Raw genomic sequence first — 26,544 nt, 5'->3', positions numbered from 1 at the left:
CCTTTCAAGTAGGAGGAGTTGTAGTCTGGCTGGTGCTGATGAGTCTTGTGGGTATTGGGGTTGCTTAGCCTGGAGAGGAGGAGGCTCGGGGGAGACCTTCTTGCTCTCTACAGCTCCCTGAAGGGAGGTGGTAGCCAGGTGGGGGTTGGTCTCTTCTCCCAGGCAACCAGCACCAGAACAAGAGGACACAGTCTCAAGCTGTGCCAGGGGAGGTTTAGGCTGGATGTTAAGAAGTTCTTCCCAGAAAGAGAGATTGGCTATTAGAATGTGCTGCTCAGGGAGGTGGGCACCAGCACTGAAAGTGTTTAAGAAGAGCCTGGATGTGGCACTTGAAGCCATGGTTTGGTAGTCATGAGGTCTTGGGTGATAGGTTGGACTTGATGGTCTTTGAGGTCTTTTCCAACCTTATTGATTCTATGGTTCCACATGCTCATGGAGGAGAACATTCCCTGGTTAGGCAGGAGCCTGCTGGGCAGAGCAGCCTTTGTTGCTTTCCAAAACCCCTCCCGCAAAGGTGCTCCCATCACTCTGCACCCACCTAGCAGGAGCTCTGGTTCCATGGGCAGGACCTGTGAGCTCTCCACCTACCCCCATGTGTTTTCTGCACATTTCAAGCCCAGTCCAAGGAAGTAAATAAGCTTCTCACTGAGTTCCCACCTGCTGGTTGTCCTGATGTTCAGCCTCCAGCTGATGGTGGTGATCTCCAGTGGTTACTTGTGTGACCACAGGATCCACCCCAGAGACCCAGCCTGCTGGACCTGACACTGGAGAATTGCAAAGCAGGAGACAAATGCAGCAGCTGTGGGAGATTGTCTGTGCATTGTCCCTCTGGAGCTAGGACAGGGTGATGGCTGTCCTCTGGCAGTAGCTGCGCCACCTGACCATGCTTTTCTGTCATTTCTGAGCAGGTGTCAGCCACCAGAACAGGCTGCATCGTGTTGCCAGTTCCCTGAAAGCTGCCACCTGCAAGAGCTAGCTTTCTATTTGCAGCTTTATCTGCTGCTTTCAAAAAGCCTTGCACAAAGGGATCCCCAACCAGCTAGGCAGACACCAGCTTCCACCTTAATGTGGCCTCCTTCCCTGGTGTCTGCTGCCCCATGGCACCCCACACGGCATGTGGAGCACTCTGGCTTTCTTACAGAGCAAGAGGTGACAGAGCACAGCACTGGCTGATCTCACTTGGCAGTGCCTTCTGAAGGCTGAGGTGAAGCTGAGTGTCTAAGAGCCTGGCTTTGTCCTGTTTGCTCCCCCCATCAGTGCTTGCACAGTGGTAACATCCCCCCATGCTGCCTTCTCAAGCCTGCACGCTGCCAGCCCTCTCAGCCTCTCCCTGCATCTCATGTGTTTCTACCCCTTCATCACCCTGGTGGCTCTGCACTGGACTCTCAGGAATGCCCAGGTCTCTCTGGCATGAAGTGATGTTTAATATTGCCACATCTTCAGACCACAGCAGCCCCAGCTGCTGTTCTGTTCCCCAGCCGCATACCAGCGTATGGTCCCTCCTCAGCGTTCTGCAGGGGGTTTCTTTGGTGACATGCTCTGTAAGTCACCTCTGCCTCCATTAACTCTTACCTCTAAGCCTCTTTCTGGCTGGTGTCTCTGAGATAAGACATTCTGAACTACAGATGAAGAATGAAAAAAGGAATTTCTTCTCTCCCTGGTTCGGTCACTTCAATCTCTCTTCATGAATATGGGCTTTAAAAAGTAGAATTACAGATTTCAGAGGCAGAAGATTAAAAGATTTAGGAAATCCTAGGGGGGAAAAAATATTTCCTGCTTCTGGCTACAGTGGAGAGGTTGAAATACATTTGATCCATCTGTAAACAGTCAAGGTTACCATGGCTTTGGAGGAACTACAGTGCGTGCTTGTCAAGGAGGCTTCTCTAAAGGGGGGGAAGTAACAAAACCAGAGCAGGGTTTGTGTGTGGTGGCCATGACTGGCTGGCTCAGATGTGCAAGGCATGGTTTTGAGGGGCAGCAGAAAGGTTTAGCAAGGCTGGGGGATTTGGGTTTAACTCTGGTGTGAGTTTTGTTTCGTCTTGTTGCGGTGTTTTCTTTTTCTACTCTTTCTGCCAACTTTTCAAGCACAGCCAGCATCCTCAGAGTACCTCCCCATGGAGAACTTCATGTGCAGGATGAAAGAACTCAAACACATAGCTCACAAGTTATCCTGAGTCTTCACATGGACAGTCCCTGACAGAGGTGTGAGCTGCCTTGCTCTCAGCACGTGCTGAGGACGTCTGTGCAAAGAGTTTCTCTGCTGTCAGTTTGTGCTGTAGCTGGCTGTGTCCTTGACCTCTGCCAGGAGCGGGAATGCCATCAAGCCTGCCAGTCTAGTGGCACAAGCATTTTCTTTACACTAAGTTTGGTGTAATCTGTGTCACTCTGGGGGTTTATAAATGTGGGGTTTGGCACTGAAGAAATACTGTGGTGGTCCAGGGGCCACTGTAACCCTTGATTATCAGGGCACACAAAGCCTTCTGCAGAAGCAGCAGAGGACTTCAGGCTTGATGTAGGTACAGGAACTGCCCAGAGTTTATCTGAATTGAGTTAACCATGTTATTGGTTTGCCAGGGAGGGTGTGCACTAAAAGGGTGTTTGGTGACTGAATAAGGGCTGAGATGAGAAGCTCTATGGCTGTCATGGAGCAGAGAGGGGAATAGAGTCAATAGCTTGTGCCCCCATACTCCTATGGGATTAACATGGCAAATGCAGAGCAAACACAAGAGGCTGTTAGCATTCAAAAGCAGCCCATGTGGTCACTTGAAGTCCATATTGTGTCCTTGCCTTCAGGAGAGGCTTATTTTCTTGTCTGTGAAATAGGAATCATGGTCCCTGTCCAGCAGCCTTGCTGTGCTGTGTGTCAGCAGTCACAGAGGTGCTGCTGCTGTCTGAAGTCATTTGTCACAGCTCCTTCCCTGGGAGCTGCAGTGTTTGTTGGGCAAAGGTGCAGCCAGCCTAGAAGTAAAGGAGCCCAGGAAGAGGTGACAGCTTGCCCCAGTAAACCATGAGGTGGCATGTTGAGGTGGAGCTGCCAGTGCAGGATCTGGGACACAAGGCAGGAGTGTGAGTGTGATGGTCTGACATCAGTCATGTTGGCTGCTGCCAGGGCTGTGGGAAAGGGCTTGGGCATTGGCATAGGTGTGGTGGCAATGGGTTCATGAATGTAATTAAAAACCAACCATACCCCCACCCCACCTCTGAACAGGGCAGATTCAGCCTCTCATCATTCCTTCTGTTTATTTCAGGGGAGGCTGAGGTTTGCAGTTCAGACCAAGGTAGTCCCAAAGGGCCTGGTGTGCTTCCAGGGGTGCTCCTGGGAGCCTTCTCCTGGGCTCAGCGCTGCCTCCCTGCCTCACCATCCCCAGCTGCAGCAGAACTTTCTTCTGGTGGTTTGTGAGCATTTGCTGCTTGTGTTTGCTGCTTTGGAAGTCTCAGGAGAGTAATCATGAAGGTTTCTGATGCTCATGGTGCATGCACACTTTTCCTTTTAGCTTCCTCCTCCATCCACAGGCTATCCAGTAGTCCTTGAACAGCTCTGTGCAGTTTTTACACTTGTGCTCCCTGCCATTTTCCATATTCTTCCATACTCCAAGTCAGTTTTTCACTTGCCAGTTTGTCCTCTAATCATCTCCTCTCCTCCTGCCTGCCTTCTCCACCTTTCTGAGTCCTGGGTTCTGGCATGTAGGTGGCCAGTGGAGCACGTGGTGCTTCTAGCCAAGAAAAGTGGATGTTTCTCATCTGAGTCAGCCCTGGGGGTGGCCACAGCAAATAACCTGAGCGAGCTGTGCACAACAGAGCGCTCTGGTAGGGAGGAGTGAATTGCTGCCAGAGCACAGCAGCAGAACCAACAGCTCCTGAAGGGCACATCGGGCTGGGGCTTGGCTTTGGGCACCAACTGAAGCTATCCTCTGCACCTGGGCAGAAACTGGCTGTGTGTGGAGCTGGGGCACCTGTTCTGGTGTTTGACTGGGATGGAAGAGGCTTGCCCGTTGTGACTGCCCTTTGCTCCTGCAGCTGTGCTCAGGAAACCTCTGCTGCAGTTACCCACTGAAGACTGGCATGAGCTAAGGAGCTTTTGGGTCTCGGCACACATCTGGTGCTCCCTTCTGGAGGCTGCTGCGTGTCTGCGCTGCCGCCTCCCAGGCTGAGGCAGGGCGTGCCGGCTCGGGCCGTGTGCCGTCATGTCTGGCACGGCTCAGACGCAGTTTCAGTGAAACTCCTGCTGATGAGATGCTCCAGCTGACATCATCCTGTGCCACTGCTGGCTGAGGGGCCTGCTGGCAAGGGCTGTGTCAGCGCCCGCGCTCCCCAGCCGCTGCCTGGGGCGGGCTGCTGCGTGGGCTGGGAGTGGGAATCTCTCCTCCGCCAGTAGGTTGTGTCTGAGCTGTTACCAGGCGGAGCTGCTGGCAGCCGTCCCCAGATCGGCTGTCTTTAACCGGGGGAGTCTTCCACAGCCATCTCCACACCGAACAGCGCTTGGCTCCTGCTGCCCTGCACAGGGATGCTATGAGGATCAATCTAGTCAGGTAGATCAGAGGCATCGACCTCTGCAGCATCCAGACACCTCCCAGGCGTTTCATTGCAGTAGTCTGCCTCATCGAACGTCCACAGGGACAAAATAGCTGCAAGGGGCTGCTGTTCTGTTCCTTTTTTAATGTCTTAATTCCTCCTTTATTGCTTGGGTTGGAGCCTTTGTTCCAAACACTCCAAACTGCCTTAGCAGGCAGCACCCAGAAGCACCATGTTATTTCCTTTGCTTTTTCAGACAGTCCAATTCCTTGCCTCCTTCTCTTCTGGAGGCAAGCAGCCTCTGGGGTGCTCTGCAGCAGCACTGATGTCTCACACCAAGAGGCTGACAAGCTGATGTATGTGATGATGAAGTCACTTTCACAAGGTCATGCGGCGAATCGCTGGCGACGCCGAGAATAGCACCCCCAAGTCTCTGGGCTCTCTCTAGCCCACCCCGAACGCTACAGCCTCCTTTGCCTGGTGAGCATGATCTGATTCATAATGCAGCAGTTCTGCTGGCAGCCTGGCTACCTCTGCCAGCCCTGCTGCTGCTGCTGCAGAGAAAAGCAGCCAGGCTCGGGCGGCAGCAGAGATTGCACACGTCTGTAGCAAAAAGTCTAAAGCCCAGAAACGGCATTTAGTAGCTTATCTTATCTGCAGATAAGCTCATGGCATGTATTGACTGGTTAAAAATAGGAGTTTGAGCTCTTGGCAAACATCTCAAACTATATTCTTTGGTGGTTTTGGGGGGGGTTGGTTGGGTTTTTTTTTTGCTGCAATACAAAAATACCGTTTGGGTGATTCTGATTCATATTGGCCTTTTTCTGGTCTCTCTGGAAAAGTACCAAGTTATTGATGGGTGTTTTGCTTTTCAATTGTGTTCTCCAGTGCTAAACCTACCCCTGCTATTTGCTTGCAGTATGTTTTAGGCTATGTTTAGGCAAATGCAAATGTGAGTGGTTATTCAGTGCCTTTGGCTCTCTGAACAGAATGTACCCAGCTCCCAGGGCTTGCTACAAAGCCTCAGCCTCCAGCACTAACAAAGCCAGTGCAGCCAACAGCTAAAATAGGAGAACCACCTGGGCTTAACGGAGGAACTCCAGAGGATCTGGGAAGATGGGGGATTGTGAACTTGTACCCCAGGGTTTCTCCTGCAGTTTGGGTAAATAAGGGGGCTGCTGCCTGTGTGCTGGCAGCTCAGGGTGCTCTTGAGAGGCTGGCTAAGCTGTGAGTGAGGGCATTGCCAGTAACCTGGGGCCAGCCTGGTTTAATGCTGTGGATCCTTCTGCAGTGTGCAGCTTGCTGTTGGAGCTCTTGTTTGGCTGCATCAAGGCTCAGCTCAGTGTGTTCTGAATCACAATGGAGGCTTCCCTTCTACCGGCACCACCATCGCCCCGAGTGCAGCGAAACAGTGCCATGCCTGCTCCTTGGCAGCAGCCTGGCATTTTTACAGTTGTTTGCCTTGTTACTCACACTATTTTCAGCTCTGATGGAATAAGGATGGCATTTGATCACAGTGCTGGGCACAACTGTTTGGTTTTTATAACCCACGGTTTAATGCAGAGGCTTTTCCCATATATGCTTCTGTCTTCAAGTAACTTGAGACTCGTGGCTCTGCACTGCATGCTCTCCTGCTGGCCTTTGCTCTTGCCTCTGGTGAGAGAGCTCCTGACTTTTGCCCAGACAGGGGGTGCTTACTGAAGTGAGAATCCCTAAAAGGAAGGAGCAGGGTGATGGCTAGAGGGAGGCCTCTCTCCTCCATCCTTGGCCTCCTTCTCAGGGTGGCAGTTAGAGGTGACTTTGTGTCTCTGTCTTTTGATTGGGTTTCAGAATCATAGAATGGTCCAGGTGGGAAGGGACCTCCAAAGGTCATCCAGTCCAACCCCCTCTGCAGTCAGCAGGGCCATCCCCAACTAGATCAGGCTGCCCAGGTCCTCACTGAGCCTCACCTTGAGTATCTCCAGGAAAGGGGCCCCAGCCACCTCCCTGGGCAACCTTTTCCAGTGTTCCACCAACCTCATGGTGCAGAACTTCTTCCTGATATCCAATCTAAATCTGCTCTTCTCTGGTTTGAAGCCATTGCCCCTCATCCTGTCACTGCTGGCCCTTGTAAATATTCTCTCTCCATCTTTCCTGTAGGCCCCCTTCAGGTACTGGAAACCTGCTATTAGGTCTCTGTCCTCTCTACATGTATGCCAGTGTGTTCTGATCTTGGTTTTAACTGAGGTTTGTTGAGCACTAGAAGCATAGAAGCACTAGAATCATGGAATTGTTTTGGTAGGAAAAAGACCTTTAAGATCATGGAGTCCAACCATCCTCTAACTGTAGCATGGCTGGTGCTAAGCCATGTCCCTCAAATATCAAGCACTACAGGATAAATCTCTGCCACCATGGAAATTATTGGCAGCCAGTGTTGGTTGTGTGTTCATCTGCCATTGAACGTGCAACCTCTGTCTGCCATGTGAACTGCTCCTAAAACTGGTGCTCTGTTTTACCCATGGGGCTGAGACCTCTGGGAACAGCTTGTCCTGCCAGCTTGGTCCCTCAGCTTTTCAGTGGATCAGGTGCATTTATGGTTAGCAGTGAGTTTCAGCCTTGTCATTTGCTTGAATACTGCGCAGAGCAAGGCAGAAGGCTTGCTGCTGCTTGCAAGTGAAGGTAGCCAGGAGATGACTATTTGCCATCTGGGAGGAAAACCAGGACTGGCAGTAACATAAAGTCAGAAGAGAAAGGAAGTGCTCAGCTGAGAGAGGGCCAGAGTACAGAGAGGAGGAGAGGCAGGTCATGAGAGAGGTGTCTGATGTGGTTGTCTCCTTATGTAAGAATCTAAGGAGCTCCAGAAAGTAAACCAGCAAAGCTGCTGCTCTACACTGGGTTTGAGTGGTGAGGAAAGCCATGGCACCTCTTAGCTGCTTTATTCTCTACAAGTGGTTTTCAAGGCCCAAGTGTAACTAGTATCCTTAAAAGTAATATGCATTTTCTCTTGATTTGAAGTTAGATTTTTGCCCATCTATTTTTCCTGCTCTTGTGTTTTGGTGGCCAAGATTTTACCAAATCTCTGCCCCTTGGTTTTTTCTATTTCCAAGCTGCACATGCACTTCCCAGCTTTGGGGTAATTCTGCAGCATGTTCTTTTGTACAAATACCTGGTACTTGTGACACCCCAGGAGCAGGGCTGGAGACTTTGCTCTAACCTCTCAAAGTGGGAGCCTAGTTGTGGGACTGCTGGGTTATTGTGCAAGCTGGTGCTTGATGTGTGGAAGAAAATCACATTCTGCATGAAGTGAAATTACAGCTGCTGAAACCTCCATGCTGTGTATAATGTAGGATAGAAAGAAATCTGGAACAGCTGGTAGGCTACAGTAAATTCCAGTTTGTGCTGTTGGGGCCTAAGGGACAGCTCATTACTGCAAATGCTGCTTTCCCCCTGGCAACCCCTGGCTGCTTTAAGCTTCTCCTGATAAGCATTATGAAGCCCAACTTATTTTGGGTAAAGTGCCACAGGAATTTTCCAATTAGGGTACCTCTGAAAAAAGTTGCTAGACTTCAGTGCTCTTTACTTGTAATTTCCAAACCAACCTGTGTTCTGTCAGAACAGCTTTTCATAGAATTGTCAGGGTTGGGAGGGACCTCAAGGATCAGCCAGTTCCAACCCCCCTGCCATGGGCAGGGACACCTCACACTACAGCAGGTTGCTCACAGCCACATCCAGCCTGGCTGCAAACACCTCCAGGCATGAGGCTTCCACCACCTCCCTGGGCAACCTGTGCCAGTCTCTCACCACCCTCATGGGGAAGAACTTCTTCCTAACATCCAATCTGAATCTACCCATTTCTAGTTTTTTTCCATTCCCCCCAGTCCTATCACTCCCTGACACTCTTAAAAAGTCCCTCCCCAGCTCTCTTGTAGCCCCCTTCAGATCCTGGAAGGCCACAATTAGGTCTCCTCAGAGCCAGACTGAATAGCCCCAACTCCCTCAGTCTGTCCTCAGAGCACAGCAGCTCCAGTCCTCTGCTCATCCTTATTGCCCTTCTCTGGACCCCTTCCAGCACCTTCAGATCCTTCCTGTAATAGAGGCTCCAGAACTGGACACAGTGCTCCAGCTGTGGTCTCAACAGAGTGGAGCAGAGGGGGAGAATCACCTTCCTCGACCTGCTGGTCACGCTTCTCTTGATGCAGCCCAGGATGTGATTTGCTTTCTGGGCTGCAAGGGCACATGAAGCTTTGAACCTCTTTTCTATCACTTCCTGCAGGGTGTCCTTGGTCCAAGCTCTGCTTTGGTGTAAATGCATGAGGAGCTGAAAGAGACACTGCTTACCTGCTGCATCTCACATCCATTTTGTCTCTTGTGCTGAGGGCCATAAAGTAGAAAAGTAATTTTAAAATGGTAGCTTAAGACAGTGCTGTACATGTACTTGTGAGGCCTGGCTCCCCTTCCTCCTCACCTCTTCACTCTGCTGCTCTTGGCTGTGGGTAGATGAGGGAAGGTTTTGTCTGGCTGCAGCAGGCTGGCTGACAGCCCCTCTTGGCACGGGCACCTCTCCTGGCCCTGGGCACATGGCCTGTCCTGCAGTCTCTGCTGCAGCTGACTGTTGGGTGACCAGCTTGCTTTACTTAGAAGGTTGGTACATCCCCAGGCTGTACTAGGATCAATGGTGAGCAGCTGAAGGCTTTGGAGTACACAAAGAGCACAGAGAGGCTGGGGGAGGTTGATGGCATTCTGAGCTACTCCCATAGAAAGCAAAGGAAAACTGTGGGTTTGCCTCCTTGTGTGCCCCCAGTGTAGAGTATTGTGAGTTGCAAAGAAGGATTGAAGCAGACAAGGTTTGTGCTGGTAATGGGGGGCAGAATGTTTCCTGTCATGGATGAACGAGCCAGTTCCACCTCACCTTGCTTTTCTGAGGCCTGCATGCTGTCAGTGCTGCAGCTATTTTCATTTATAAGCTGCTGCCATGTGTGAGATCAGCACCATTGCCATTTGTGGTCAAGTGTCACCTTCCCAGGAGAAGCATGAAACAAGTAAGACAACATGAGCCCTCTCAGTACTCCCTCTGCTTATCTCCTTCACATCTTGCTTGTTATCACACATTGCTCAAACCAAAGCAGGGGCCGGAGACCATGGAGAACAAAGGTGGAGGCAGAAGAGAAGGGCATAAAGGGACCAAAGTGGGTAGAAATGTTTGAGCAGTGGATAGAGTAGGCCAGGACACCATTCTTGATGTCAAAAATCTTCCTGTGGCTGTGGTCAGTGTCCTGTGGTGAGAAAAGAGCAGGCCTTCAGGAGAATTTCCTGTCATTGTGGCTGGTGACAAGCCTGGCCACAGCAGCCTGTATATCAGGTGAGGACAAAGAGCCATCCCCTTCCTCCTCATGGGTGGAGAAACCTGACCAGCCAGGAGGAATCTCTCCCATTAGGTTCCCTGTACTCAGTGCTGCTCAAATGGACATGAGCAGTAGGCTAGTGAACTCCTCTGATGCATCTCTGAGCTTTTTGAAGCCCTTTTCCCCCATCAGACATGATAGAAAAGCCACCTTCTATCAAGAGATGATGCAGCACTGATAGGTGAAGTCTCTGTAAGGCTGGAATTGTAAGCTAAGTGCTGCTTGTGGAGGCCTTACTCAGGTGGCACACGGCAGCTGTATCTGCTGGAAGCTGCCAGAAAACACACAAGTGTCAGAGGGTCTCTTGGCTTCTGATATTAACAGGTCTGACCAGGAGGCCCTGAAACATTAAACAGAACTCACCTGTTCTTTCTGAGCTTTGTTCTGGCTACAGTTGCTAGTAAAGACCAGCAGGTTTCTCTGGAGAGAGAAGCGCTGGGTGCATTTGCCATCGTTACAGGCAACAAGTGTCAAGCCTGACTGAAAAGCAGTTTGTATTATGCACAAGCTCAGAAGAAGGTGCTGGTAGCTCCTGAGGCTGTTGTGTGCACAAGTGTTGTGAAAGGAACAGCTGGACAGAAATCCCCTTCAGTCAGTCTGAGGCACTTGGGTCTTTTTCTGGTCAGTGAGGTAAGGGTGCCTTAATCATCCCTTCTGTAGTCATCACCCAAAACAGGGCTGCATCAGCTGGAGCCAGCAAATACCCCTGGGAGTGGATATCAGAAGCAGACAGCCAAGAAACTTCTTCGGGTTTCCCTTCCTCTTGCTTTCTTGGGAGCAGGAGCTTCACCCTGCCTCTCTAGGCTGATGGACCCTCAACAGCAGCAAAGTTGCTCTGTCTCCACTCAGTTTGACTATTATTATCCAGCTTGCTCAGTAGTCATGTAGCCAAAAGTTTTCTACAGCCTGGTACCTTTTGACAGGCTCCAGAAGTACCTTGGCCAGATTTTGGGGGAAGAGAAGCAGCAATTCAGTGCTGAAGCTGGCACAGCTTGCCTCTGCTCTCTGTTGGAGCCTGTGCTCCAATCTCTGTGTGCATGCACTCATGCATATCTCCTCTTCAGCACTTTATCTCCCTCTTCTCTTTAGTGCTTTATCTCACTTTTGCTCTTTAGTGCCCATTATCTCTTGCCAGCTATCTGCATTACAGAGTGTAGGGCACTATTCAGGAGGAGTGCTGTGAATCAACCTTGTCTGTCGTCTCCAAGACAGCCACAGGTGTGGGGTGATGCACGTTTCACATGAGGGTGCTTCTCCTGGGCAGTCTAGTGTATACTTGATCTGGCTGCTGTAGCACATCCCATGCTTTGGTCTTCCTGCCTCTGCTTGGGTGGCTTTCTGTGGACAACAAGGAGGTGAGTGGCCTGGCTGCTGTCTGTCTGCAGTTCCACCATCCCAGTTTGCTTTCCTCTATCAGTCATTAACAGGTGAATACCTTACACAAACACTATTGACTTGCTGCAGAACCACCTGTTTGTAAATCATTTCTCATCTCTGGCTGTGAGTAGTATCTGCCTGCTCTGTTTATCTTCCACATAGTGACTCTGGTTCTCCTCCCAGTTCCCTGCACCATGGCTCCACTGTACACAAGGAGATCATGCAGGAGTCAGGAGCAAACAAGGAAGACTCTGTCCCTTGGTGGGTTTATGCTCTTCATAGATACCTGAAGTAACCAGGAAAAGTGGCTGGTGTCCAGAATATGCAGATGTGTGACCAATGAGCCAGTTGTCCACTTTTGGTGGCCCGAGTGAAGCAGTGGGGCAGAGCTGGGCCGTGTGGCTACAGGGAAATGGGAGGCTGGTGGGCAGAGCACAGCCTGACTCCTGTGGGCTGCTGCCCTCAGCCTGTGGTTGCAGAGAAGGAGTAGCTGGCAGGAAGGCAGCAAATGTGTGCTGCTGAGCATACATTGCCTTGTGGCTGCCTTCCCAGGGCCCAGATGTATGGCTGGCTCTAGGACACTGGGACCTCCCTCTCTGCTGCAGTAGACACTTCTATTCTTAGCTCCGTGGCAGCTCTCCATATGCCAGTGCTCGTGACTGCAGGACTGTTTAATTTTCACTTCTCTGAAGTATTTAATTTGTCAGCTGTTGGCCTCTATTCATTAAAGACCAAACATCCTTACCTAGATTTTTGCTATGTTAGGGCTGAAACATAGAATCATAGAATTGTTAGGGCTGGAAGGGACCTCAAGGATCAGCCAGTTCCAACCCCCCTGCCATGGGTAGGGACACCTCACAGTGGAGCAGGTTTCTCACAGCCTTCAAAACCTCCAGGGATGAGGCTTCCACCACCTGCCTGGGCAACCTGTGCCAGTCTCTCACCGCCCTCATGGGGAAAAACTTCCTAGCATCCAGTCTGAATCTGCCCATTCCTAGTTGCTGAAGCATGGCTCCTGTCTGACCAAACCATTTTATCTGAGCAGAATTAGGGGCAGGGTAAGGTTTTTAATTCAGAAAGTCAGTCATTACTAGGACAATAGCAGAGAGCCCCCACCTTCAGAGATGGGTGTCTAGCCTCCCTTCTCCTGTTAACTTCTGGTCAGAGAAATTACAGAGCAGTCCTGCTGACAGTCCTGCCTGCTTGTATTTTGGTGCCTGACAGTGAAGATGTGATGTGTGGTGGCCAGTGCCTCTCTGCAGCTGCTGGTACTTCTCTTGTGGCTGAGGGTAGCTGCTGCTGAGAGATAATCACCTGATAATTCACTGCTGGGGGCCTCTCTTGAATTATTGAATGCCAGAATGGATGTATATTGAGTTACCTTGCTGGCAAATATCATCTCCAGCATCTCATGTAACTCTACAATATTCTCAGTTTTCCTACTTGCTTAATGTGAAATCTTCTTCAAAGAATCTAAAATAAGTCAGAGTATGGTTTTATGTATTGCTTATATAGCAGCCCATGCCTGCAGAGAATAACAGCTTGGACCCTGGCTTTGAAGATGTCCTTCCCTGGCAGTCACAGTGCGTGGTTCCTCTTGTCTAAAGCCAAGCCCACTCTTGGGCACGCAGCAGAAGGAAGCAGGATGTGCATGGTGTGTTATCAAACCACCCAACTGAAAAAACCCCAACACCACCCCCACCAAAAACAACCCAAACCAAACGAACAACAGAAACAGCAAGGAAGAGAGAGTAGCCTGATTTTTCTGGAGTTCTCTGGAGCATTTAATTTGTCATCTGTTGTTGCAGGAGATCTGGCTGCCCTGTCTTAAGGAAGCTGTGCCCTGTAGTTGTGGTCCTGTGGTGCATCACACCAGGAAGGTCTTCTGTGTCTGTGCAGGGCCTTGCTGGGGTCAGCTGCAGCAGCACATGAAGATGGGGGAAGGGAGAAGATCGACCACAGGCACTGGTGATGTTTCCTAGCTCGCAGAGATGCAGGTGAGTGCCAGTGTCCCTCTCCTCTCTCCTGCTGTTACCTGTGGGCTGCTGTGAGTGGTGACTGAGAAACTGGCCGCAGGTCCCTTGGCCTTCAGCTCCTAGCAAATCCTCTGGCTGCTGTAGCCTTCAGTGCTCACACACAATCCAGTTGTTATCCATGTGTCCCTCTGAAGGTGGCGAGCAGAGTCTGCCAGCCCTGGCTTGTCAGGGAGATCACAGCTGCCTTCTCCTGTGCCGCAGCCGCCGAGGGCATGGTCTGCAAGGGACAGGAGGGGCCTTGCCCGGAGCTGCCCAGAAGGAAAGGTGCTGCTGTGGTTGAACGTCTTTGTCCGTTGCAAGTCTCGGAGAATGCCAGGTGCCTGTGCAGGGCCCGCAGCGGTGACGCGGGCGGCAGCCCCGGCAGCGCTGAGGGCATCATCTCGGTGCCAGGTTTGCGCCGCTGCGGGCGGGAGAGAGCCGCTGGAGCTGCCGCGGGCCGGGCTCCACCTGCCGGTGGACCAGCAGAAGGCACTAGCGGCTAGGGCAGCCCTCCCCGCTCAGGCTGAGCAGCCTGCCGGTAGCGTCTGCTGCTCTTTTTAGGATTTTCCCCTGGCCTCCTCTCCACACACCCCCCCGTTCTTTCTGAGCCTTTGTGCCCCCCTACTTCAAACCCACTTCGCTGCCATGGGCACCGTTCAGGCCCCCAGCTGGGACAGTCCCCGCTCGCCTTTGGCTGAACAGACGCAGCAGACAAAGGGTCTGAGAGCAGTAGCAGGGACAGCAAGAGACCTTTCCACGCAAGAACAGAACGGGGAGCAGCACCAGAAGCTGAACTCTAACCCGTTCCTCTGGCAGGAGGGGTCCATTCTCCAGAACGTGCCAGATGCAGGGGTTCCTCAGAGGGCTGCTGGCAGAGCTTGTGGCAGAGATGCAGAAGCAGGCAGAAGGTCTGGGCAGTGCTTGGGGCTTCCTGCTGGATTTGCACTGCTGCTGAGCTCACTGCATCCTGCAGAGCTGGAGGGGAGGTTTCTGTGTGAGCACAGGCTTGCAGGTACATGAGAGCTGAGCCCTGCACAGCATATGGGGCCCTCTGCTTCCATGCCTGTGCTGCCATGAGGGATGTGAGCCCTGAACCCAGCTGTGGATGTGAATTCTGTCCTTTCAGCTGAAATTCCACTCTCTGCTCTGTAGATTATGGTTGTAATAGTGGTGGTGCATGTTCACAAGTGAGTATTTTCTTTTTTATTCATAACAGGCTGAATTAAGACAGTCTGAGTGCCAGTTGTGCTGGCCTGAGATATGTTCTATACAGCCAGTACCAGCCACTTTGAATAGCTCCTAAAGGATAACGTGTACAATTGAGCTCTAGGAAGAAAAAAACCCAAAGATTTTAGGCTTTAGTAAGAAGTGCTAATTATTCTCTGCAAGTGACTTGATGGTAGAGAAAACACGTTGCCACTCTGTGCTTGCAGGGAAGATCAGCAGTGTCTGGATTCTGAGATTTCCACAAAAAGCTGAACTGATAACTGTTCTGCACTAATGTCAGGAAGAGTTGGTGCTCATGTTGTTTGACTGTGAGAACTCATCTCAAGCTCTGTGAGCAGATGTTTCAGATTTGAGTTCAGCCTGGCAGAAAAGAGAGAACAGCCTAGCCCCAGCCGCCTTCTTCTTTCAGAGTATTACCACACTCACATCTCCTCGATGCACAATCAGGTACCACATCTTCTGCAGGTATTTGCAGTCCTTTTTCTACCTGGAAACAAGAAATAATCAGCAGTGAGGTTTTTGTTTAATTGGATTTTAGCTTAGTATGAAAGGAAAGTACAAACTCCTCAAAAGAGAAAGGAGAGATTCACTTTTGTCCAGCTTAGTGCTTCTCATGTGGTACTGTACTGACTGAAACCTCACTCACAGGGTCTTGAGAGTCAAGAGTCACAGAGGCCAGGACCTGCACATTTCATTAATGCTGGCTTTTGCCATGCCAAGGCAGGCTTTTGCATCTAGGTATGTGTCTGACTGCTTTGAGACTTGCTGTGAACATGGAGGGCATCAAGGGCAGCAGGAGTCATGGCACAGCTGGGCTGTGGGTCAGAGGCACAGACACTGCCTGTACCATGCTCATCTGCTTCTGTGGCCCCATTTGCTAGTTAGGTATGAGGAGAGGTCCCACAGCCTCTCTCAGCCTCCCCCCTGCTCACCATCCTGCCTGTTGGCCTGTTCATAGGGAGCTTGTCAGGGAGAGGGATCCTGCTGGCCCTGGAGCTTCAGCAGGAAAATACAACTGTGCAAGCTTTCCTAACTCTGACCAAAATGTCACTAGCACTGGATTTTATCTGAGCACACTACAAATAGTCCTTCTGCTGATGAACTCTGTACTTGCTTAGCAATAATCTCTGATTTCAGAGCTTCACACCTGTTTGCTCAGATGCCTTTTGCTGGATTTAATGTATGGAGCTGCAGCTACTTCTGTAAAACTTAATGAAAAGTTAGATCCTCCCAGTAAGCCACTCTTGGAAGACATCATCTGCTTTCCACATCTCCTGGAGCGTGTTCCACAGCCAGGCAGCCCTTAATGTAGGAACTTGTATGTGTGCAGCAAGAGGAACAACAAAAGGAACATAAAACACTTCTCCTGGTGCAGCTGTCAACAATTAGACCGTGTGAGGCCTTCCTAGTAGAGGTTATGAAGAAGCCCATGGAAATCTGAAACAGCTTTCAAAGGAAAGCACTGAAAATATGTGCCAGAAACTGAGGAATAGGTTGCAGATGGCAAATAGATGTCTCTGCAGCCTGTCAGGGAACAATTTGGTTTGACAAATGGCTGTGATCTACCATGGAGCTGTGCAGAAGATTAAATGTCAGGCTGTGGAGTGGCAGTGTTCAAAAATAATTAGACAAGATCAGGCATGCCTGATACTGATTTTTATGGGAGAATTCAGCATACATTCACTGGCCACATCCCACAGATGACTGGGAGATGGAGGATCCTCCACTCAACCTTGTTTAATGTTTTTTACACTATGCCTGTCATCTGCAGACCCTCAGGACATGGTGAAAGAAGTCTGGTGGTGGTCACCTGTGGTGGGGCAGGGCAGTGAAATGGTCTGTTACAGGCTGGAGAGTGATGAGTGGTGGTGCTGTAAAGGCACATAAAAGACTCCCAGCCCTTGGCACTGTCCCTGCCAGGCTGGGGGAGATCAGGTCTGTCAAGCGGTGAATGAAGAGATAAAACATTAGGGGAGTGCTTCCTGGCAGCAGCTCTGGCCCTGGCACCCTGGTGAGCCATGTGGGTGGCAGCCCCTGTGTCCTGGGGGCTGGCCAGCCACAGAGCAGAGTAGCTCCCATCACCTCGGGTTCTGTCAGTGAGCCCTGCAGCCAGGCTGCTGACCCAAGGTAGCCATGAGCAGCATCTCAGAAGTTGTGGAAGCTTTGGGCCTGGAGGAAGAAGAGCCAAACTGCTGCACACGTTCCCTGAGGCTCTGCCCTTTCCTTGGCCACCCATTTCTCTCGCAGAGCAGCTGTTGGTTTCTGCCAAATGAAGAATTTGCTCAACTGTCTAACACTGCAGGCTAGGTTTTGCTCATGGTAATGCAGCCTGTTAACAACAGATGACTTGAGTAAGACTGAAAGCTTCCCGGGTCCCAAGATCATAGAATCAATAAGGTTGGAAAAGACCTCAAAGATCATCAAGTCCAACCTGTCACCCAAGAACTCATGACTACTAAACCATGGCACCAAGATGAGGCTCTGGGTTTGGCCACATTGCTGGGGGAAGGTCTTAGGGTGGCAGGAGGTGGGGATCTGCAGGGCTGCAGCAAGAAGGTCTGAAATTGCATCTAAAACAGCTGAACTGTGATGTTTTCTCTTGACAGAATTGATAAGGGAGGCCACAGACACTTCCTTTCTGTGATTCAGGAACTTGGAAATCATCTTTGATTCACACTTTATAAGTAAAATTAGGCTGTGCCTGGCTGTTGCCAAACCTTTTCAAAGCAAAGATATTTGTACAAACGAACTCAGCAGCAGAAATGGAATTCACTCGTGGATCGGATTACTGTTATTTCTGGCTGGAAGTAGCACCAGAAATACTTGCAGGGATTTCCCCTTTGCCTTGGGAAAGATGTTGTGCCTGTTGTTGACGGAGAAGTAGCTGTTAGGGAGGATAATTCACGTGCATTAAGAGACAGGAAGGGAGAAGAGCCGTGAATGGGAGTGTTTAGTTCTGTGTTGTAGCATTCAGTCACTCTTGAAATGGGATCTTCAGCTGTGGGTGAGATGTTGTGATGAGAGCTGCAATTGCTGCTGCTCAGGAGAAGACGTTTCCAGCCCAAAGCTGAAGCTTTCATTCCGAGCACAGTTGTGTATGCTGGCTGTGCCTCAGCATCCCGGAGAGCTGTCAGGCATCTTCCTGCATGTGGCGACCCCTCAGGGGACACCTGGTTTGGTGATGTTTAAAGCAGCAACTGTTTGTGATGCTGAATGTGATGCCACCTTAAAACATGAACTTGCCCATCACTTGGGAGCATCATTCAAAGTCTGGTGTTCAAAATACCTGCTGAGAGTGGTCTGTGTTTTGCAGCCAGCTTTAAGTAAAGCTTTGGTCCACATGACAATGGTCTCCTTGGGAGCACAAACATCACCTGAAGAGCTGGGCTTGGAGGCTGGCAGATCCATGAAGACCACAGTGGGGCACTGGGAGAGCTGCAGGTACCTGATGGCTCAGTGATGATTGATAGAATAAAGTCAGAATCCTCTATCATAGCCCTGAAAGCTGATAAAAATGGTGAGACAAACGGACTCTTTAGGGTGTCAGGGAGTGATAGGACTGTGGGGAATGGAGCAAAACTAGAAGTAGGGAGATTCAGCTTGGATGTTAGGAAGAAGTTCTTCCCCATGAGGGTGGTGAGAGACTGGCACAGGTTGCCCAGGGAGGTGGTAGAAGCCTCATCCCTGGAGGTTTTTAAGGCCAGGCTGGCTGTGGCTGTGAGCAACCTGCTGTAGTGTGAGGTGCCCCTGCTCATGGCAGGGGGGTTGGAACTGGCTGATCCTTGAGGTCCCTTCCAACCCTGGCAATTCTATCAAAGGGCTTTTCTGTTCCTGGCAAACTGAGAATTTCAAAGTAGAAGTGTGTAAAAAGATTTCACTTCAGAAAAAGTCCAGCTCTTCTGTGTTAGAAATAGAACTGGTTATGTTACACCAGAGTAACATACTTGGTACTTCCGAATGTCAGGTGGAGCCTTGCTGAGCAACGGTGTGTCCCTGTGGCCATCTTGGCCAGGTTCCTTCACTCTGCTGGAAGGGCTGTGCACAAAGAAGGGTGTCTCTGAGGAGGGATTTTTTTGGCTCTTTGGAAATGCATGTGAGAGGGGACAGCAGCATATGGACTTGGCATAGCCCAGGGGATGGCCGTGGGAGCCTGGGAACATTTCGTGCCTGCAGCAAGTGTAGGAAGGAGGAAGAGAGGCAAGCGCCGGCGGCAGCAAGCTGCACACAGCTGACAGAGCAGTGCCAGAGGGGCCCAGCATGCCCAGGGCTTGATCCCACTTGACAAAAAGAACAGGTCTCATAGCTGGCCCTTCCTGCCACATGGGTCACAACAGAACTGGGAGACTCTTGTGAGGAGCCAGAGGGTGCAAGGAGTGCTGGGCAGCTCAGTGCCACTAGCTACCGGAGGCTTCAGGTGCCAGTGGGGGTGGGAGCACCCTGTGGCTTCTCCAAATGTGCCACCACGAGGAGCTGTATTTATGGATCAGAAACTCCAAATGCACAGAACAATGAGCTAAAAATAACCCTCAGCAATCTCCCACAAATTGCAGGCATGCTGGAGGCAGCAGGGCACAGGCAGGGTGCTTGCATCGAGAGCTTGTGCGTTGCCATGCGCCGCACAGCGGGGCTGAGGCTGCTGCTCTGCAAAGGAAGCAGAGCCACTGCTGGCTGCTTCAGCACTGTGCCTTTGAGGCTGTTACATCCAACGTCATAGGTCTGCTTATTCTGCATCCTGAAGAACAGCAAGCACCCTCAATCGACACAATTAAGCAGGTACAATTAAATAGGGTGTTTACCTCTGCCTGAGATGTGTGGTGCGCCCTGGTGAGGTCAGGGGAGAGGCTCATGTTGCCTTCAAGAGGTCTTGTTGTGTACCTGAACAGATCTGATTGCTGTACAAGATGTGCTCATAAAGGCTGGCCCTGTATTCTACTGACACCCTGAGCTGGTGCTCAGAGGAGATGCTCTTTCTTCCTTTCTTGTTAGCTTGGGCATCTCCCTGTTTCATGGGGAGCAGCAGCACGAGCCTGACATCTCACCCAGACTCACCTCCACCCAGAACCAAGTGACATCACACTGTTGCATTTCACCATGGGGGCCGGGCTGCTGTCTTTCCCTGCAGCTGTGGACACCCCATCAGAAGGTGCTGGCAATGCAATAGGAAACTTACCTGGATCTAGATGTGGCCCAGTTCTCGGGGAGGAAGTACTTCTGAAAATAACATTAATGTCAATCTATTATCTTTCAGGCTATATATAGTAATTCTTTGTTATGTGAGGAGTTAATTGCATGAAATTATCCAAGAACTACAGAAACCTGTAATTTTCCTTCGATTTCCACTCCACTCCAGTGGACCAGAACCACCTCCCAGAAATACGACTTCAGAAAAAGGAGATCACTTCTGGAGCCAGCCTCTGACCTAAGCTGTGCCTGAGGCAGGATGTGTGGCACTGACGTGGTTGTCCTGTGGAGCAGAGCACTTGGAGGGGGAATCCCATCTCAGCCTTGGCAGCAGGACAGCAGATGAGGCTCCTCCTGCACACATCTGATGTGTGTTCACAGGTGAGCAGCCTGCAGCCTGCTCCTTCCCTCTGATTCTTGAATTCTCATTTTTGAATGGCCCTAGCAAATGAGCAAACAGCTCATTTCCCTCTCAAACTCAGCACTAAAAATATCCCTCAGCTCCAGTGCAGTGGAGATTCGGCATGTAAAGGATAACCTGACCTCTCCTCTTTCTCTTATCTCGCCTCGCCTTCTGTCCTCATCCTGCGTGTGGATTTGTTTGTCCTTTTCTGATGTTCTGTGTCTTGTGCCTGTGCCTGCTCTGGTGACGCGCAATGACAGCTCCCATGACCTGCTGGTGATTATATTACCTCGTGGTTGTAAAATGATTGCTGGTTTGTGGACACACCATCCCCTTCCTGGTCTGTCCCAGCTACAGTAGCTGCTGGGAACACCCAGAGGCCTGGCAGAGGTGCCAGACAGGCTTCGGGTGTGTGAGGCGTGCCACGCTACCAAGGCAGGGGGTGCAGGGGAGCAGGGGGAGGCATAAATGGGAGCTGGTTTGATGATGATTTCAGTCAAGAAAAATCAGGGATGTGAATTACTGAAGTGTCACTGATTTCAGTGACTCCAAAGCTCAATTAAACCTCTAATTTTAGTTTCATGCTAAGACTATTGTCAGCTCTCTCTGTGAAGCAGGTGATGTGGTGTTAGATGCAGCTCCGCAGCTGCTCTGGGTGGATTAGCCAGCTCCTAGAACCTGACACCCAGCAGGGGCACCCAGACACCATTTGGAAAGGCTTTTAAAGGCAGCAGCCCTGGTCAGGGATGATTTCACCTTGGCTATCCCCCAGTTTGATAAAAGCTATAAGTTTGTCTAACACAGGTCTGTTAAGTGTCACTGACTCACAGGCCTGAAGCAAGGAGGCTGCCAGTTTCAGGATGATAGAGCACTGCTCTGGGCCCATGCCTGTGAGGAGGGACAGAAGTGTCCCTTGGGCAGCAGGCACCTGTGGGTCTCTGCTGTGTGTCCCCTAGGATATGTTGGGATGGAGGGGTTGGAGCAGAAGGAAGCAGCATGTTCAGCTCTGTCCTGCTGCTGGCGCAGCCCAGAGCTCATCTGGATTTCACGTGCTTTGTTCCCTACAGCCCTGCTCTGGACCCCAGTGCCAGCCCAGACTGTCCAGGGGGCAGGATTTCATCTGCAGCTGTTTCCTGGCAGCTCAGGTATTTCTGCAGGGCTCTTGTCTCCCTGCCCCATCCCTTGTGGCTCTTACACTCCTGTCCAAGTGGTGCCTGGCCAGGGTCCTAGGGAGAACACCTGGGCATGGTCAGACTTGGGACACAAAGGGAGGTTTTCTCCCTTCTGGAAGAAGATGTGGGTGGGATTACTTGGGAGACAAGTGCCTAAAGTCCTGTCAGGAGCACTCAGTACCTCCATCCCTTGGAGCCATGGGATGGGAGAAGCTTCCATTGCACAGAGAGGTTTACTTACACACAGTCTGTAATGAGTGGGACCCACAGCACAGTTTTTCTAACTTCAGAGCATGGTGCTGACATGGAGCAGCTGAGCTTTATTTGCAGAGAATCTGCAGGCAGGACACTGTCCTGTTAGCTGGCTTTGCATTTCTTCCTCCTGCTCTCAGCCATGCTGGGGGATGCCCACACAGGCCACAGCAATGCCATTACAGGTTTGCCACAAAGGAAACAAAATTCTCTGAAGCTTCAGAAATCTCCACTGGCTCATCCTGTGTCTGGACAGAGATACATCCAAGATGGTGGTCACGTAAGAGTCCTCACAGCTCCTTTTAAAGGTCTGAAGGCTTTGTTTTCCAGGGAGAAGGGGGAAAAAAAAGGCCTGTCTGAGCATTATTTGTGCTGGACTGAACTTCAAACAAAAGTGCTGCTAGCAGACTGTGTATGACAGCTAGTGCTGTGTAGCACAGCCCTGTCAAGGAAAGGATAATCCCCCAGCCTTAAATATACTGTTTGTGTTGGCAGCCTGCAGCCTTCTAGGGATTTTTTTACCGGTGATCCCAGACACAACACTTCAAAAGTGCCACCGAGGAAGCCTCTATTCAAACCTCTGTTTCAAAACTTCTCCCCTGAATAATGTGAGTGGGCAAATGTGTTGCAGCACGTCAGGGCTTACAGTAGAAGGAGGAGGTTCAAAACCAAAAGGCAAATATTTGGAAAGTGGTTTTGGTTTTGCTGTCACACAGACCTGGAAATTGTATCAGCTGAGGGGATGTGCCAATTGTCCTTGCAGCTCAACTCTCCCAGTTTAATTAATTTTGTCATGTTTATCAACATCCAGAGGTTCCAAACCAAAACCCTTCCTGCCATTCCTCTAAGCTGGACCTGACAGTTTGGTTGTTAGTTAGTGAGTGGTCACTGCTTTGACAGAAGCCAGCCCCTCAGTGAGGCATTGCAGGGAGGCTGTTTGACAGGGTTTGTGTGGAGGAGCTGCAGCCCAGGGCTGTGCTCCTGTGCTGCCTCTGCTCCTGGGGCTGTTGCCTGGGGCTGGGGGCTGCCAAAAGTAGCCCCTCTGCAGTGTAACCTGATGAGCTGAGCCCAGGGCAGGGTTTTCCATCCACTGGATAAAGGCAGACTGTGTCTTGTAGCTTGGCTTGCTAAATACTCTGCAGGGTGGCAGTGGCCTGGGAGGATCACTGTACAGCCTTGGCCCTGCCTGCACTGACAGAAGGTTTGCTGTGGCACAGCTGCACCAAGAGCAGATGTGTGCTAGCAGGGTGTGAAGGTGGTGAGTTGCTCACTGCACTGGAGGTGTGAATTCTCTTGCCTGGTTAAGGTCCATAGGGCTGCTGATTTTCTTCCTTGGGTAGAAATAGAAGTTATATCATGGAAGTTCCTTGTGCAGCACAGGGCATCCTCCCCTTGCACACTGCAGCCAGGAGTGGCCCACCTGCCAAGTTAGCTGTAGGTGCTTTGTGACAGGGCCTGCAGAGCTTCACAAAGGTCTGACCAAGGTCACTGTGTTTGCACATTCCTCAGGTTTGGCCTCAGGTTGCCCTGGCTCTGGCACTGCTGCCCTGACCTGTACCAGCCTCTGGTTTCCTCCTCCTCTTCACTGCTGTTTGCACAAAGCAGCTGCTGGTGTGAGCAGAATCAGATGATTTGTGAGTGTGGGGATGCAGAGAGCTGGTGTTGTAGCCCCTGGTTCTGCTGCTGCTCTGATGTGCTCTTTGTGATCCAGAGAAATGACCTGGAATTTCAAATAGTGATGCAGTACTCCAGGTGAGGTCTCACCAGAGTGGAATAGAGGGGCAGAATCATCTGCCTCGACCTGCAGGTAAGAGCAGGGTAGGCTGCTGGTAACCATACTGGAAAGTGCCAGTGGACTTCTGTGGTGTGTGGGATCTGAATCCAGGGATCTGGCCTCTGGCTTGCTCTTGTTCTGCCTGGTGCTCTCACTACAGGCCTGGCTGGAGTTAATTGAATTAAATGGGAAGCGTGCCAGAGCCTCTGGTTATCTTGGTCCAGTCATTAGCACAAAACTAGTGTCAGGATTAGCTGTTGTTTGCTGTCTCAGGTGTTGGTGGTGACACCAGCTAGAGCCCCAGTCCTGCAGCAGCAGCACACTCTGGAAGGGGTTAGGGGCATTTCAGACCAATTAGATATGTATCATAGTCAGGGTTGGAAGGGACCACAAGGATCATCTAGTTCCAACCCCCCTGCCATGGGCAGGGACACCCCACACTAGATCAGGCTGCCCAGAGCCTCATCCAGCCTGGGCTTAAACACCTCCAGGGACGGGGCCTCAACCACCTCCCTGGACAACCCATTCCAGGGCTTCACCACTCTCCTGGGGAACAACTTCCTCCTCACATCCAGCCTGAATCTCCCCACCTCCAGCTTCATTCCATTCCCCCTAGTCCTATCACTACATGATGTATCTGGTTTTCAAAGGCAGCTATTTCCCACTGGAATAGGTTTCTTTCATTTCTCACTGTGAACAGTTTAACACCTTTCATATCTTCTCTCTTTCCATCCAGGGGAGTTGCAAGCCCGAGGCAGGGCTGTACCCATCCTCTTGACATCACTTCTGATGGACCTTCTGGGTGGCATCAGCAGTGCCCCTGGCTCAGGGTGCAGCTCTGTGTGAGTCACCAGCGAGCATTCCCTGTGTGAACTGTGCAGGAAGGGGAGGAAGGAGCTGGGCTTCTGAGAAATAAAGGACAGATTTAACCACTGCAGGGAAGTGTGTGGTTTGAGGGCTTTGTGTTCTGGATGATAATAGCTCATTTCTAGATGAGAAATTCCAGTTCTAAATGTCAGTGCAATTATTTGAGGAAGCAATGAGAACAGCAACATCCTTGAGGGCCCCCAGAGACCCTCTGGCAAATCAAGGCAGCCTTCACATTCCTTAAATACTTCTTAAACAAGGAGGGGGGAGAAAACCCCAAATGCTGTCTTCTTCTGCTCCCCAGTATGTTAGATTCCTGTTTTAGCAAAAAAGGAGACAAGGGGAATGGGTGAAGGGTCCCTTTGTGAGAGGCTTCTCACCTTGCACAGAGAAACCTGTCCTGGAAGTCCCTGCAGGGTTCCAGAGAGCAGAGCTGGTCACGGTGCCCATGTCCCAGTTGCAGTGATGCCCACCCAGAAGTGAAGCACAACCACACTCTTGTTCTTGGTGGCACTAACTAATGAGCAGAGCTGATGGTGACAGTTCTGCATGAATTGCTGAACTCAAACATTTCCCCACCCAGGGCTTATGGGGGTGATTGCAGCTGGGCTGTGAATGAGGTCCAAGAAGTGCCGTGGAAGTGGATCAGCCATCCCTGCAGCAGCTTCTGGTCCTGCTGGATGTGGCCACATAAAGCCTCTCTGGGTGAGTCCAAGCCCTGCTTCTTTTTGACAGTGAAGTCTTGCCAGGAGCCAGAGAAGCTGTGGCTCCTGTGTGCTCAGGCTTGGTCCATGCTGGGCTTCATCCCTGCTGGATGAGAGCAGCTTGAATAACCTCATGCAGTACTACAGACTGGGGAATGAGTGGCTGGAGGGCAGCCTGGCAGAGAGGACCTGGCAGTGCTGTTTGCCAACTGGTTGAACATAAGTGTGCCCAGCTGGCATGGAAGGCCAATGGTATCTTGGCCTGTGTCAGGAACAGTGTGGCCAGCAGGACTAGGGATGGAATTCTGCCCCTGTGCTCAGCACTGGTGAGGCCTCACCTCAAGCACTGTGTGCAGCTCTGAGCTCCTCACTGCAAGAGAGATCTTGAGATGCTGGAGTGGGTCCAGAGAGCAACCAGACTGGGGAAGGGACTGGAGGGAAAGTCTGATGAGGAGAGGCTGAGGGAGCTGGGGGTGTTTAGCCTGGAGAAAAGGAGACTCGGGGGGACCTTATCACACTCTACAACTACCTGAAGGGAAGTTGTAGTAAGGTGGGGGTCAGGCTCTGCTCCCAGGCAACTTGTGACAAGAGGAGAGGGCATAGCCTGAAGCTGTGCTGGGGAGGTTTAGGTTAAATGTTAGGAAGCACTTCCCCATGGAAAGGGGAATTAGAGACTGGAATGTGCTGCCCAGGGAGGTGATGAAGTCACCACCCCTGGGGGTGTTTAAGGGAAGACTGGATGTGGCACTCGGTGCCATGGTCTGGTCGGTGTGGTGCTGTTAGGTCATAGGCTGGACCTGATGATCTCAGAGGTCTATTCCAGCCTCAATAATTCTGTGATTCTGTGAGGTAGCTTCCCTGAAAGTGTTCTTCATGGGTTCAGACTTTCCTAAGCCACTCTGTGCAGCAGGCTCTGCAGGTACACTGCAGGTTTGTGATCTGTAGTAACAACTCAGTGCACTCTGAGTGTTGTGAGAGGCTCTTTGCTTTCAGAAGTCAGTTTAGACTCCTTTTGAGGGGGCCTTAAAAGTGTCTGAACTTTCAAACTAAGTTCTTTTGATTGAGTATTTATTGTTGAACTCTGCATGAAATATAGAACAAAGCCCAAACCCAGGGATGTTCTTGACTTCAGCAGTAAACACTGACAGAATTTTTAATATATACTGCATTTTAGTGGTGAATGCTTGAAATTCTTCTTGCATTGTGTGTCCTCAGCTATTTCTCTCTCTGCTGTGGTTAGCCCTAGATTCTTCATTGGAATGAGCCACATGCAGAGATCTAAGGCTCATGATAAGCTTAGCCTAGCCTGGTCTCAGACACCTTCTGTGGAGAAGTGTAGATATTTTCTGTCAGCACTGTAGAGTGTTTTCTCTTTTGCCCTTTAATGTGAAGTTCCAACTGCATAGTAAAAAAATGGTCAAGACCACAGCAGCCAGTGAGGTGAGTCTGGAGAATGCAGGAGACCAAGAACCTGCTACATGGCATGGCTCTGCCTGGGCTCTTCCCAGAACAGTGTCCTGCTGCAGGCTGTGTATGGGCAGTGCCCATGGGCACAGAGGTGATGCTCAGACACCTAAGTGCTGTGAGCCCCAGAGGCAGAGCTGCCTGGGAGCATGAGCCTGCTTGGGCCCCTTGCACTCTGGACTGATGAACCAGGTTGACTCTGGCTGTGCAAAGAG

The 26,544-nt window shown here is 50.9% G+C and overlaps 1 long non-coding RNA gene across 8 annotated transcripts in view; it reads left to right on the top strand.

The window, feature by feature from the left end:
- LOC137444358 (uncharacterized) overlaps window positions 1-26,544 on the top strand; it is an 88,446-nt gene that overhangs the window by 21,532 nt on the left and 40,370 nt on the right. For 6 of the 8 annotated variants that reach the window (XR_010988133.1, XR_010988131.1, XR_010988132.1 and 3 more), the window contains 2 exons: window positions 13,079-13,267; window positions 19,863-20,074. This is a non-coding gene — a long non-coding RNA (uncharacterized lncRNA). Of the gene's footprint in view, window positions 1-13,078; window positions 13,268-19,862; window positions 20,075-23,090; window positions 24,137-24,744; window positions 24,867-26,544 lie in introns of those variants that run through there. The other 2 variants (XR_010988130.1, XR_010988129.1) reach the window with 2 other exon arrangements.

The sequence above is a fragment of the Melanerpes formicivorus genome, unplaced genomic scaffold, assembly GCF_026170545.1.
Source record: "Melanerpes formicivorus ecotype bairdi unplaced genomic scaffold, bMelFor1.0.p_v2 SCAF_12, whole genome shotgun sequence".
Classification (NCBI taxonomy): domain Eukaryota; kingdom Metazoa; phylum Chordata; class Aves; order Piciformes; family Picidae; genus Melanerpes; species Melanerpes formicivorus.
Note: the sequence above shows the minus strand (reverse complement) of the source record. Positions and strands in the feature narration are given on the sequence as shown.